Raw genomic sequence first — 14,026 nt, 5'->3', positions numbered from 1 at the left:
TATTCTTTGTGACTGTACAATAGTGCAAGCAGAGCAATTAATGTGCTAGTTGTTGTAAGATTTTTACTGAAAATGTGTGATAATACATATAGTTTGTCAGGAGTAGGTTTATTTGCTAAAATCACTCATTTTACAATTTAACAACATTTAGGAAGTGCATTTCTCGGTGCTCTAGCATTATGTTTAGGCAAACTTATGGAATTAATTTCTATTTTTTTATCTAACAGAAGTGTTAAGTAATTATCTTTACAACCTTTTATTCTTGGACTTTCGTTTACAAATCCGGTTAGCAATAAAGCTTATCAAGTGTTTAATTCTTTTAGTATTTATTTCTTGATTGACCATAAGTTATGATGTAGGTTATTGAGGATATGTCTATACAAGTCAATGTACCTGCTCTAGCAATGGAAGAGGTAAAAATATCTTTTGGAGTTGTCTTTTAGTTTATGGTAAAAATAGTTTCGAGTCACTGAAATACAATGGTTTTGCAGGTTGCTCCATTGGTCGTCTGTGGCTATGCTTGCCCCTGAGGAGATTTTTCATGGAAAAGGAAACATCAAAGAAGAGGCAGAGTTAACAAAGAAGAGAGGAAAAGGAGACGGGCCAACCAGAAAAGAAGATTTCGAAGATTGAAAGGTATCCTTTATTCGCTTATATTTATGGTTCTGCTTATTTTCATGCTTGTCTACAATCTGTGCATAATGGTCAAAAAAATTAGTGGCAAACTTGTGACAGACATGATCCACCACTTAGAATTACATAGTTCTTGTGCACAGGATTGTATAATTTCATTCTGCTCTTTTTAGGTGTCCTCAAGAGTATTGGGAAGAATGCCGACAACCTAAAAAAATGAAGAGACTTTAACAAATTAAGGAGCACTAGGAGCTGCAATCCCTCCTCTTCACCAACATCTAAGTAGAAAATCTTGTGTTATATTGTTCTACCTTTGTTTTAATAGTGTTATCATTTTGTTGGTTGCTTATGAAATTTTGTTGGTTGCTTATGAAATTTCTTCAGAATGTTATAAATATTATTTTTGAATGTTAGAAAATTGTATATTAAATTTTATTTTGAAATTTAGTATTTTGAATGATTTATAATATTGGAAAATTATGTATTAATTTTTTTTTATTTTTTTTCTAAAAAAGACAACGGTTTTTCACCGTTGTCGTAGATAGTTTAAAACTGTTGTTGAAGACCCTGTTATTAAAGGTAGACGCTCAAAGACAACGGTGAAAAACTGTTGTCTTTGAAGGAAAAGACAACAGTTTTTCACCATTGTAAAAAATGTTGTCTTTGCCTTCAAAGACAACGGTTAAAAACTGTTGTCTTTGGCCACCCCTTTTAACAACACGACCTTTAACAACAGTTCAAAATGGCCTACGACAACGGTGAAAAATCGTTGTTGTTTGACTTTTTTCTTGTAGTGGATAATGAATGAAAAAAAGAAGGCAAGATAAGGAGAACATATATAATAAGAATAAGGAGGCTCTCGTCGAGTGGGCTGATAAGGAGAATTAGAATTATTTTCTAATATCAAATGAACAAGCAACTTATTAAAGAAAAAAATTCTTTAGACCAATTTAGACCACCTATGCCATTTATGAGCTTGGGAGACTTTTTTAAAGGTCCACCTACTAGGGATTGTATAACAGTTAGAAGAATGGTCGCTTCCAAAAACCTCACAGGTAGCCACCTTTTAGAGCAATGTTGAAACACCATCTTCTTCAAAATGTTGATAAATCTTGAATTGTGATTGAGCTTAAAGATTATTCTCATATTTCAAGTTGATACTACACCAAAGGAATAAGCAAAGAGTGATACAACATGATAGTATGAAAAACAATCTAAAACATAGATTTAAATAGCTTAGATTTCATTGTCAACAGCTAGCCAACACATCTGAGTGCAATGTGTTCACATACCTCCTCTATGGTCTCCTCAACCTTCTTAACGTGTTGCTGCTCCGATACTCCCCAAATAGCCTCGGGCGGCACCGTGGTAGCATAGTAATCGTCATTGTCATCGTCTCCAACATTAGACCAGGACATGGACGTCAGAGGTGCCAGGGCCCAAAACACTTGCTTCTCCTGCTCCTTCCCTTGGCTCTTGGATAAAACAAATGCAAACTAACTAAAGACAATAAAAAGGATATGTTTACAGAGCAATAGTCTTTCCAACGGAACTCCGGTGACTGGTGAGGAGGAGTTATCTTCATTCCTTCAGGAGGAAACCTCGTCCAGGACTTCTTCCTTGGATCAAAATCTGTTTGCTTCAGCTCCCTCAACTGTGTCGAACCAGGCTTCCCGATTGTGTAGTTGAACAAAAAACATAAATTTTTTACCAAACAATAAATCACTTGGATTTTCAAGTAAATGCCAATTATTCAGCTCTTTAACCATTTACCTAATGCCTAATTGGAGGTTCAACATCAGGTCATAGTTCTTGTGCCCTTTCGATATCGTCTACCCTAGCTTTTTTGCCTCCGTCGTTGGCCACGCGCTGGAACTCTGTAGCTGTTTCACGGTTTCAATGAGACTTCCGCTATCATTAGATGATTCATCCCTGCACAATAAAGATGACTCGATGCTGTCGACGACATCGCAAGTGACATCCCTGGCCTCGGAGTTTGAATCGCAGATGCAGATTCTGGGGTAGTTCTTTTCCGTTGCCAAGCTGACCTGTTGTGGTGATCACTAGGATCCATCGATCGACCACCCATTGGTGGACAAATGGGACATCGGTGTTGTCAGAGCCGATCTATTATCCAAATGAAAGAAGGGAGAGAAACTTCTCCTCCCAGCAGGGGTCTCTTTCCGTGATGCCACTCCGGTACGGTAATAGCCTCCTTCTAGGGCATTGGGGTCGCCGCCAATCCAACTGTCGATGTAACAGCTACCATCGGGACAGGTAAAAGCACCACTACCCTTTAGGGAGGCGCCATTCTCCCACTGACCGACACAGCTGTTGCCGTTGGGCCAGATGAGGGTGTCATGGCCATGGATGACACCACCGCGCCACTCACCCACGTACTGGTTGGTGTTTCGCCATTGGCAACGCCCATGACCCCTTGGAGGTTGCAGTGCCACATACCCTCATAGTAGTCATCATTGGCATAGGACTTACTGCCGAAACCCTGCTTGCGGTCGGCCGCCCACTGGCCGCGTTAGGTGTCAACATCTGCGCCAGTGAAGGTACCAACGCCATCCATCTGGCCCGATCAGAACTCACCCTCGTAGGTGGTACCCGATAGCCAGGAGAACCTCCCCTTCCTGGAGGGTTCCCCCTCAACCAGTCCCCCTCGTACATACATCCGTTTGCCCATAGGTACTTCCCATGCCCGTGAGGCGCGCTGCTGGTGAACCCACCGGTATACAAGTCCCTGTTGGGAAGCACCTTCTCCACGACGGCCTCCTCCTCCTTTTAGAGGGATCGACCTCTGGGGTCACTCTCCACCCACCACCCCCACATCGTCGTTGAGAGATCCATTGCTCGTCTTTCAAATGGTAACTCCTAAAAGGAGGATGTGGAGGATTAGAGTTTCGATTTATGGTGGGCGAGGAGAAGCCCAAAAGAGAGCGCGCTAAGAAAGTCCACCAAAATTTTGGTTCATAGACACCGAGTTTTAAAAACCACTATTAAAATTGGTGTCTATTAACGAAAAAAAGGTGCTCATAGACATCGCCTAAAAAACCGATGTCTATGAGCGAAAATCTGAGCACATAGACACTGGTTTTTGGAAAAACCGGTGTAAAATACTCAAAGACATCAGTTTTTGCTTAAAATCGTTGTTGTTCCACCGATGTCTATGAGGGTTTTTGTTGTAGTGACAGGTCACCCCTATCACTAGGGCTCCTCGATCATACAATCATAAGAACACACTCATACTCAATAATCATAGAGATAAAGATATCAATTTCGTATAAATCCCTACTTTCTTGTGGGGAATTGCTTTTCCCTTCAAGGTGATGTCCTAGACATCCAGAAAATGGGTTGCCCTTGTCACAAGGGCCCCTTGGTCATACAATCTAGGGCATCCCCCCTATGGAATAAATAATTCTACACAACCATTTAATCAAACATAAGATTTAAGCTCAAACACAATGCATACATATAAGATCAAATAGATGCAAAGCATGATAATGTCATCTATATAAGAAATTGGCATATCTATGAGTTCTTACATCAATCCATACCATAATTATTCTCTTAATCCTAGAACAATAGATCTACTCCATGACTAGAAGAAAAAGATCCAAAGATATAAGAATTGAAAGCATCAAAAGCCAACTAGAAGAAGGAGGGAAAAGAAGCTTATCCAATCGCGTAGAGTGATGTTCGGATCCAATCCTTTTCGTCCAAAGTCGATGAGGTGATGGAAACGACTTTGGATTGATGAATGGAGCCCAAGAAGGATGTAGATTGGCACCAAGATGGATCTCCCAAAGGGAGAACTTTCCTCCCTTAAAGAAAGGGAAGAGAACCCCTATATAGTGTAGGGTATGAGCCTGACACGACTCGTGCCACGGTCGTATGGAATCCACATGGCCATCTTTTTCTTGGCCACAGGTCAGGTGGCACGGCCGTGTGAGATCACATGCCTGTGTCTTACTTGTTCTCTAGATGGGTGGCACGGTCATGTGGGATCACACGACTGTGTCTCGCTCCTCCTTTGGTCAGGCCACACTGCCGTGGTCATCTTCTCCTCTGTTTCTTTGGCATGGTCATGTGGGATCACATGACTAGAGTCTTTTGCCTTTGTTTACTTTCGGAATCATCTACAAATGCCATTTTTACCCCAAAAGTGGCTCCTGCCAATAGAAAAACACACAAAGACTAGTTCTCTTGCAAAGAAGAAAAACACACAAAGACTAGTTCTCTGGCAAAGAAGAAAAACACACAAAGACTAGTTCTCTGGCAAAGAAGAAAAACACACAAAGACTAGTTCTCTGGCAAAGAAGAATAATTATGTAGAAAATATGATAAGAGGTGTAAAAATACATAGATTAAGCATAAGTAAAGTACATGAATGTGCGTTAAAATATATATAAAAGTGTATATAATCTACACACATCACTCACCTCCATCACTCCACCAGTCCCGTTTTCTCAATGGTTATTACACTAGATAAGCAATTTGAACCCTCACCGCATTCTCAAAGTAAATTTGGGGAAAAGACTGACAAATTTTCTCTAAAACCTCCACTACAAATTCCTTTTCCATAAAGGCTAGTGGGGACCAATAACGGTGAAAATTTTGGGAAATTCTTTGGTAATAATATAGTTGACTATAGATTTCTTGATAACTTTAAAGATGAAGACAGTTCAGATGAGGATTGTAATGATAATACAGTGGATGACAAGTTTTTTAGATCTATTTCATGTGTTTATTGAGAATTATAGTGGAATAGAATTTTCAAATGATGAATGTGATGAGGTAGATCAATTTAAGACTGCAAGTGAAGTTGTTAATCCACATGTAGTTGATTCTCCTATTAGTCAACTTTTTAATAATTATGATGAGTTGGTAGAAGATGGAATTAAACTAGTTGTGGAAGGAAGTGTAGGGAACTATGTTGTGGAAGCAATATCTCAAAAATTTCTTCCTTTATTTCCACAACCTCATGATACTTTGATAGCGGCTTATGAGTTTGTGTGAGATGAAGTTAAGTTAACTCTAAAGTTGATTTTATTTATGATGATATTGAATAATATTTTACAAATAATTTAAGTTAGGATTTCAATTAAACTTTTTTATTTTAAAATATTTAAGTTTGGATTCAAATTTCAAAAAGTATTGAAGTTTGAGTTATAATTTTAGATTACAAAAATACTGAGTTTGAGATTTTAAAATATAAGTTTAAATTTTGAATTTAAAATATAAGTTTGAATTAATTAAAATTTGAAGATTAATTAACATTTGAAAACCATTTAAAAATAATTAAGATTTTAAAATTAGTTAGGATTTTAAAATTAGTTAGGAATTTTGAAATTAATTATACTTTAAAATTAATTATATTAATTATACATTTGAAATTAATTAAATAAATTATACATTTCAAATTAATTAAAGTAACTTAGATTAATTGAATTATTAAGTTAACTTAATTGAGTTTAATTTATTTAGGTTTAGTTAACTACTTTTTATTTTAAACCTAGATCCATCTCACCCTTTTCTAGATTTTCAATCAGGAAACCTTAATAGTATTATGAGATAGTTAATTTAATCTTCAATTTAAATTCCAATATAAGGATTGATCTATATTTGAGTTAGATTAAGGTTTAATAGTTAGTTAATTAAATATTTATTTCAATAATTGGCTTCCAGGCTGTGGCGAGGCAGTAGGCCTTATTGGGTATTGGATCATCAACCACTTATAGATAAAGCCTTTTAAAGAAATTAATTATTTAATTTCTTTCTAAAACTCCTAGGTCTAACTGGCCAAGTGTGAATCAAGCCTAAGTCCTTATCTACCCTAATCTAATCATGTATAATGAAAAATAGTAAAGTAAACATCGACAATTCTATTTCATGATAACGACGGTCTTTTTATTGGCTCCCCTAGATCATAGACTCGATAAGGTCTATCAAAGTAATGAATTTGATCCTTGGGGATCCAATGTTGACTAAGTCCAACTTGATTAATCAAGTTAGACTTGGGGACTCATGCTTGGACTAAGTTTCTATTTGATTTATTTATAAGAGACAAATAAGATCTAAGTTTATGTTTAGCATTGTATCCAAGTCCTAATCGATTGTATACGGCTCTTTATTTTCCAAGAATCAGATCAAGATTCTTGGAACCTAAGGTGAGTCATTCCAATGTATCCTTCAGTTTCTTGACTTTACTATTCAGGTTAGAATTTTCTTCCTCAAGCTTTTGGACTTGAGTAGAAGTTCCAATCTGACTCGATTCAATCAAGGAGTTTAGATTAGTTACTTCCTTAAGGGCTTTGACCTCCTCTTGGAGTGACTTGACCCGGAGGTTGGACTTAGCTAACTTTCTTGACAGGTAAGAAATCAAGTTATGAGATCTAAGTAGAGAGAAACTTACATTGGCTTGGGAACATTTTGAACCAGATACAAATTCGTGGCTTCTTTCAGACTCTATTTTTTATTCGACTCCAGTTCCAGACTCGGACTCAGTTTTGGCAATATAAGCTTGTACCAATAGGGCAAGGTAGATTCTTTGTTTGTGTCCTTCTTCGTCTGACTCTTTTGATGACTCGGACCACATTGCCTTCAATGTCTTCCTTCTTCCTTGTTCTAGTTTAAACATTCAGTCTTGTGGTGTCCCTTCTAGTTGTAGCCATAGCAGGTAACTCCAGACTTGGCCTTCATGTTTAATTGAGTCACTTTCTTCTTCTTAAGTGCTTTCTGAACTAGTTTGACTAGTTCGACGGTGACACCGACTTCTTCTGAATATGATACATCTTCGAATTTGGTCCAGCGCTTGGCTTTTGGTTCCCTCATTCTACTTCTTCCTACCATCAAGGCAATACCTTTCTCGGCTAGGCATGCATTAATCTATTTGTGTACCTCAAAATCAGAAAATAATTCATCTAATCTAATAATTGAAAGATCCTTGGATACTTTGTAAGCATCTACCATGGATGCCCATAAAGTGTTCCTCGGAAATGCATTGAGTGCATACCTTATGACATTCCGATTCTCCACCTCTTGACCAATTGCATGGAGATCATTGAGAAGGTCTTGAATATGAGCGTGATGTTGGCTTGTCGACTCACCTTTCTGTTTCTTAATATTATATAGTTTATTTAATATTAAATCACACTTACTTACCATGGTGTCAGAAGTCCTTTCATGTAGTTTGATTAGTTCTCCCATAGTTCTTTCGTGCTTGAAAATGGGCCGACTAGATTCAGCTCTTCTTTTGTCAGACCGTATTGTAAGGCTCGAGTCGCCTTGGTGTCAGCCTCAATTTTCTTCATTAGACTCCTGTCCTAGTTTATGTATGATACTAGTTTTCCAGCACCATCGAGTGGAAGCTCAAGGCTGGTTTGGATGATTATCCACATTTCTATCTCGGTCTTCAGATAGTACTCCATTCGGCCCTTTCTGTAGCCAAAATCTTCTCTGGAGAATAGAGGCAGACATACAGTATTGTAGCCTTCTTAGTGGGCCATTGTAGAAGAAAATCTCGCACACAAAAAGAAAAAGACAAATGTCCCAAGACTTGGTCTTGGATTAGTAGTGTGGGAGATAAAGAAACTACTTGAGTAGTATTGCACAAATTTTGAGAAAAATAATAAAATAATAAAAACTAATACAAAAAAATTATGACAAAATTTTGTTAAATTTGATATTTTACCCACTCTAACTAATGGTGAAATAATGAAAGTGAATTTCAAAAAAAAATAGTGGGAAAAAAATGAAAGGCGTAAGAATATTTTTTAAACAAAAATGATATATATTTTACTTCCAAAAGGATCCCCCTTGCTTGATTGGTGGTTTCACTAATTCAGAGTGTCCTAGCTCTGATACCAATTGTAGGATTAATGATGTGCTAGAAGGGGGGTGAATAGAACTCATGGCTTTTTCACTCGTTTTAGAAAATACAAAGTAAAAGTAGTGGAAGATAGAGAGAAACACAAGGACAATCGCTAACACTTTTGGTTACTTGGTCGGAGCCTTTGGTGATTCCTACTCCATGGCCCGCGATCATTGATCACTTTCATTGAGTAATTCACTATCAGTTCGGAAAGCTTTACAAAAGAACAATACAAGTATGAAGCTTTACAATTCTAAAATATAACTTGTTACCGACAACTTGGTGAAATCAATCTCCTGGCTTGATCATCGTTGGAGCAATGTTTCGACGTTTCCGGAGTGCGCGCAGTTGTTCATTATTGATCTAAAAAAAGTGTTGTGTTCAAAGCTGCTGGTCAACCCTCCTTTTATAGATGAGGTAGACCTGATCCAGACCCACTGATCTCAGGATCATCCTTTGACTCGACTATCATTGGTCGACTAATCCAGGTGTTCAGTTGACCAAAGCCTCTGAACCTGCTCAGCTTCTCATCATGCTTTTGCTCGGATAAGGGTCTTCTTTTGGTTTCTTTTGGTTGACCGATCCTGTCGTTCGGTCGACCGATCCTTAGCTCATTTGGCCCGATCAACTCAGCTTGACCACGTCAATGCCTATCCACTATTCGGTCAGTTGAACCCCAGGTTCGGTCAACCAACCCCTTTGTTAAACCCGATCATCTCTCTAGAAATTTGATCTATTTACTTGGAGGTTCGGTCGACCGATCCCTAGTTCGGTCGAATAATCAAGGCCAAAACTTCAATTTGTAAAAGTGTTAGTTTCCCTACAAAATAGTGTTAAACGAACAACAAATAATAAAGTAATGTATGAAAATAACTTATGGCAGCCTTTGGACTGTCCGGTTCTAACTTTTAGATTTTCTCCGAAAACCTTAGGTCTAATCGATGCTTACTGTTCCCTCAACGGGGAACGCATCCTTACCTACTCCTCTTAGGAGAAGTTACCTATTGCCAGACCGATCCTCCAAACCAACTAGACTTTTGCTCAGCACTTGAGACTTCAGGTCTTTATGCTGAACATCCGCTCCACGAATCTTCCAGACTTTCAACTGGTCTGCAACCACCAAGATTTTCACCTAGAGTCCCCGACTCTAGGATTTCGCCCAAAGTACTCGACCCGCCAAGACTTTCCACCTAGAGTTACCACCCCGAAGGACCTAAGGTTACCACCCCTTAGGGTTTTCCACCTGCCTAACTGCAGCTAGGATTTTTCATCACCTAGAGTTATCATCCCCTAGGACCTAGGGTTACCACCCCCTAGGGGTTTTCACCTACCAAACGGTAGCTAGGACTTTTGCCTAAGAATGCTTAGGACTTTTCCTGCAATCTCAATCAAACTTATAAGATCACAAGAAAACTTAACTTTGGACCCATTGACATAATCAAAACTTAGGTTTGATCATCTAGTGCTCCCTGCACCAACAAACTCTTGCAAAATCCAAGAAAGCAACATTATGGTTAATAGATTTTGGTAAGTTGATCACCCAAATAACTATAAATTTAGATTACAAACATAGTGATTTAGAGTTTATTCATGGCAACCACAAAATCGATATCGATACATGTATTGCCATGAAAATAATATGTCAGGGTGAGAATGACTTTGTTATTATGAGGAGGAATGGATTTCCATTATCTCTACCTTGGCCCGAGCACATTACAGTTCATAACCCTACCAACTGGGTTATTACTGATATAGCCCTCGAGGTTTCTCCTCCCCCTTTGGAATTCCTTGAAACTCTAATATTTAGACATCTACAGCCATCCAGACATCCAAAACCTGCTAGGCACTCTTTTGCATATGTTAAAGGTCCATTTAGATTCAACTTCTCAGATTTTCATGTCTCTTTGGAATCATTTCATGAGAAGTAAAACTCCCAACAACATATGTTGGAGCATCATGTCGGATTGTCTATCGGTCTATTCTAGGAGGTATGGGATCATTTTTAATTTTAGAATAATTTCCAAGTCCTGGTGGCTAAATTTGTTCAAAACTATGGCACTGACCAAGTGAGGATAAGAGAGTTTATGGATATCATGTATATCATTAGACATCAGGTAGATACTCTTTTCCACTACCATGAGTACATTGGTCAGCTCCCTAGTATTCATAGTTTCCTTTCCGGCCGACGAAGACAAGGTCCTCCCTTCCCCCCACCCCTTCACCATCAGATTGATTTCATCGGGATGATAAAAAATTTAAGTCTGGGGGAGTTGTACATAGTCTAATTTCCTTTATTTGCATTTATTTTCTTCACATTTTCAGCATTTTTTCTTGATTTTATCTTCAATTTTATTTTGTATTTTTTCATGTTTTCATGTTAGTGTTTTTAATTTTTCTTGCTTGTTATTTTGTGGCATATTGAGAACATCAATCCTCACACTACTACTGACTTGTCCAATAGTAAAGTGGTTAGCACGTTCATCTCTTCATTGATGTTTTTATAGAGATAGTGCTAGTATGTTAGTGGACCTCTTTTCTCTATCTTTAGTAGCATGAAGTGAGCTAACTATTGTAAGGAGATAAATTTGAGTTTTGGCCTAACCTTAAGAATCTTATCTTTACTTCACTTAATCTTAAATAGTAGATGACTTTGAAATAGTCATGATTTATCTTAATTATTTAGTACTTAAGTTCCCATGGTAATTTCTTGGATTATATTTTGGTTACTGGATGACTGTGAATCATGACAACTCACTTGGAAAAATCAAAATCCTTACATTTGCATTATATTTGCATATGTGTTAGTGCTTCACCTTGTAAAATATTAAAAATAATTATTTGGGTAAGGGATAAAAAATAGTTGTCGTGAGTGGAAACTAACAATTTTTCCATTTGAGACCGAGTTAGGTTACTGAGGAAATAAATGTTATGTTTTTCTTGATTCTGGGTAGTTCTTTGAGACTTAGTCTAAAAAATATGAACCAAGTGTGTGGTAGGTAAGTATCTATCATCGGAAATATAAGAAACTCAATTAGATGATGACTTAACTAGGATAGAAATTGAAACTTGAAAATCTTGGGTCACTTATTGCACTATGTATAAGAACTTATGCTTAGGACATACTTAAATTACTCCACAATCATGCTCACAAATGAAACTCGTTTATAGAGTTAGGCAAGTGCACTAGGGATTATGATACATTATAGGAGCACATGAATTTAGATTACGATTTTTCTTGAGGGCAAGAAAAGGTTCAAGTCTGGGGGTATGATGTGCGTAGATTATATACACTTTTATGCATGTTTTAACGCACATTTTGTTGGTGCCGGAAGCATCCGACGATCGAACTTGTATTTTGATTATGTCAAAGGGTCCAAAGTTAAGTTGTTTTGTTATCTAACATGTTTAAATGAGTTTGCAGAAAAGTCCTAAGTGTACTTAGGTAAAAGTCCTAACTACGGTTAGGTAGGTGGAAAACCCTAGGGGGTGGTAACCCTAGGTTCTAGGGGGTGGTAACCCTAGGCGGGATGTCTTAGCGGGTCAAGGGCTTCAGGCAAAAGTCCTAGGGTCGAGGACTCTAGGTAGAAAGTCCTGGTGTCGCGGACCAGGTGAAAGACTGGGCGGGTCGTGGAGCGGACGTCCAACATAAAGCCCTGGAGCCTCGAGCGCTAAGAAAAAGTCCAATTAGTCTTGAGGATCAACTGGCAACAGGTAAACTCTCCTGAGTAGAGTAGGTGAGGGCGCGTTCTCTGGTGAGGGAGCAGTAGGCGTCAATTCGACCTAGGGTTTTCGATTGGAAATTCGAAGTTAGAATCGGACAGTCTGGTGACTGCCAAATTCTTATGTTTAATTTATTTTGTTGTGCTAAACTCTGTCTTGTAGGATGTGTTTTATATTTTGGACTAACCCATCTTGCAAGGGGTGAAAAAGAAGCAAAAGTCTCGGATGAACAGTCCTGAGATGCCCTCCATGGAGCTTGGAGGTGCCTCAGGTCACTGGTTGAAGACCTCCACGTAGCAGGGCAGAGGGCGCTCTCATGGAGCTTGAGGGCGCCCTGGATGTAGGTGGAGAGTGCCTTCCATGTAGTTGGAGGCGCCCTCAGGAGGATAAGCCATGAAGAAGTCAAGGCTTATTGACGCTGCATTTTTTGCGGGGTTGAGGGCACCCTCCATGGTATTGAAGGCGCCCTCCACAGGCTAGAAAAGGCAGTCTCAAGCAACAACAAGAAATAACAATGAAAACGTGATCCATCTTTCGTGCACTACTCAAAGAATCACTCGATAAAGCTGTAGCAAGACACCGATAACCTAAAGCCTCGAATTTCCTATTCTTAAATGTTGTTGGTATATTTTCTTACTGTACTTAATTACTATACTCTAAAATTGTACTCTTGCGAACTTATAGTGATTGCCCAAAGTAAACGCTCAACGAGCGTGGACCTTGGAGTAGGAGTCGCCCCAAGCTCCGAACCAAGTAAAAAATCCTTGGTGTTTGCATTTGTATTGTTTACTTTTCCGCTGTGTTTACTCGAAAGTCTTCTGAAATGAAAGTGAAAGCCATGAGCGCTATTTGTTAGGATCCTTCGTACAGAGGCTAGAGAGGGGGGTGTGAATAGCCGACCCCAAATCGTCGTTTCTTTCTACAAAACGTGTTAGCGCAGCGGAAAATAAATACAGAAACGAAAGGGAAAGAAGACAAACCTCAAACAAACCGATGTAACGAGGTTCGGAGATAAACTCCTACTCCTCGGAGTGTCCGTAAGGTGGACGAAGCCTATCAATCCGTCGGTGGATGAGTTCCCGGAGAACCGGCTAATACAATATACTCCTTCTGGGTGGAGAAACCTCGCCACAATGTTTCTTGCAAAAGCAAGATAGGAGTACAACAGATACAAGAAAGCAAAAGACAATATGAAACACTTGCTTGCCTTTCTTGCTGACTGGAGTGATGAAGCAGCAGCTTCACACCAGCAGCAGCTGACCAGAATCCAGTCGAGAAGCTCACGCGAAGCTTCAGCTGCGAGGAGCTCAGCAAAGCTCTGATAGCAGGTAAGAGCAGAAGTTCTAAACAACAAGAACAGAAGTTCTAAGGAGGAAGCAGTTGCAGCAACGAAGCCCAGTAGCTTCTTTTATACCTGCGAAGAAAAACAAGAAGGAATATAGCCGTTGCGTCGCAACGGATAGTGCCCTGATCGGTCCACGCATCGATCGAGTGTCTGATCGGTCCACGATCGATCCGCTTTCTCGAACTCCGCTAGCTCGATCATGCTCGATCGGTCGTGGGGACCGATCAGGTATGGGCTGATCGGTCCCGACGATCAGGGCTTATTGAGTGCGGTTCCTCGCACTCCTCAAGATCGTCACCGATCGGTCGGCAGACCGATCTATCACTGATCGGTCTTGCGGACCGATCAGCTCCATGCTGATCGGTCCCCGGACCGATCACAGAATCATGATCGCCTTCTGTTTGTTATCCGATCGGTCACCGGACCGATCGATACACAAACGCGATCGG

Source organism: Zingiber officinale, chromosome 11B, assembly GCF_018446385.1.
Source record: "Zingiber officinale cultivar Zhangliang chromosome 11B, Zo_v1.1, whole genome shotgun sequence".
NCBI lineage: Eukaryota > Viridiplantae > Streptophyta > Magnoliopsida > Zingiberales > Zingiberaceae > Zingiber > Zingiber officinale.
This window is presented reverse-complemented; position numbering follows the sequence as displayed.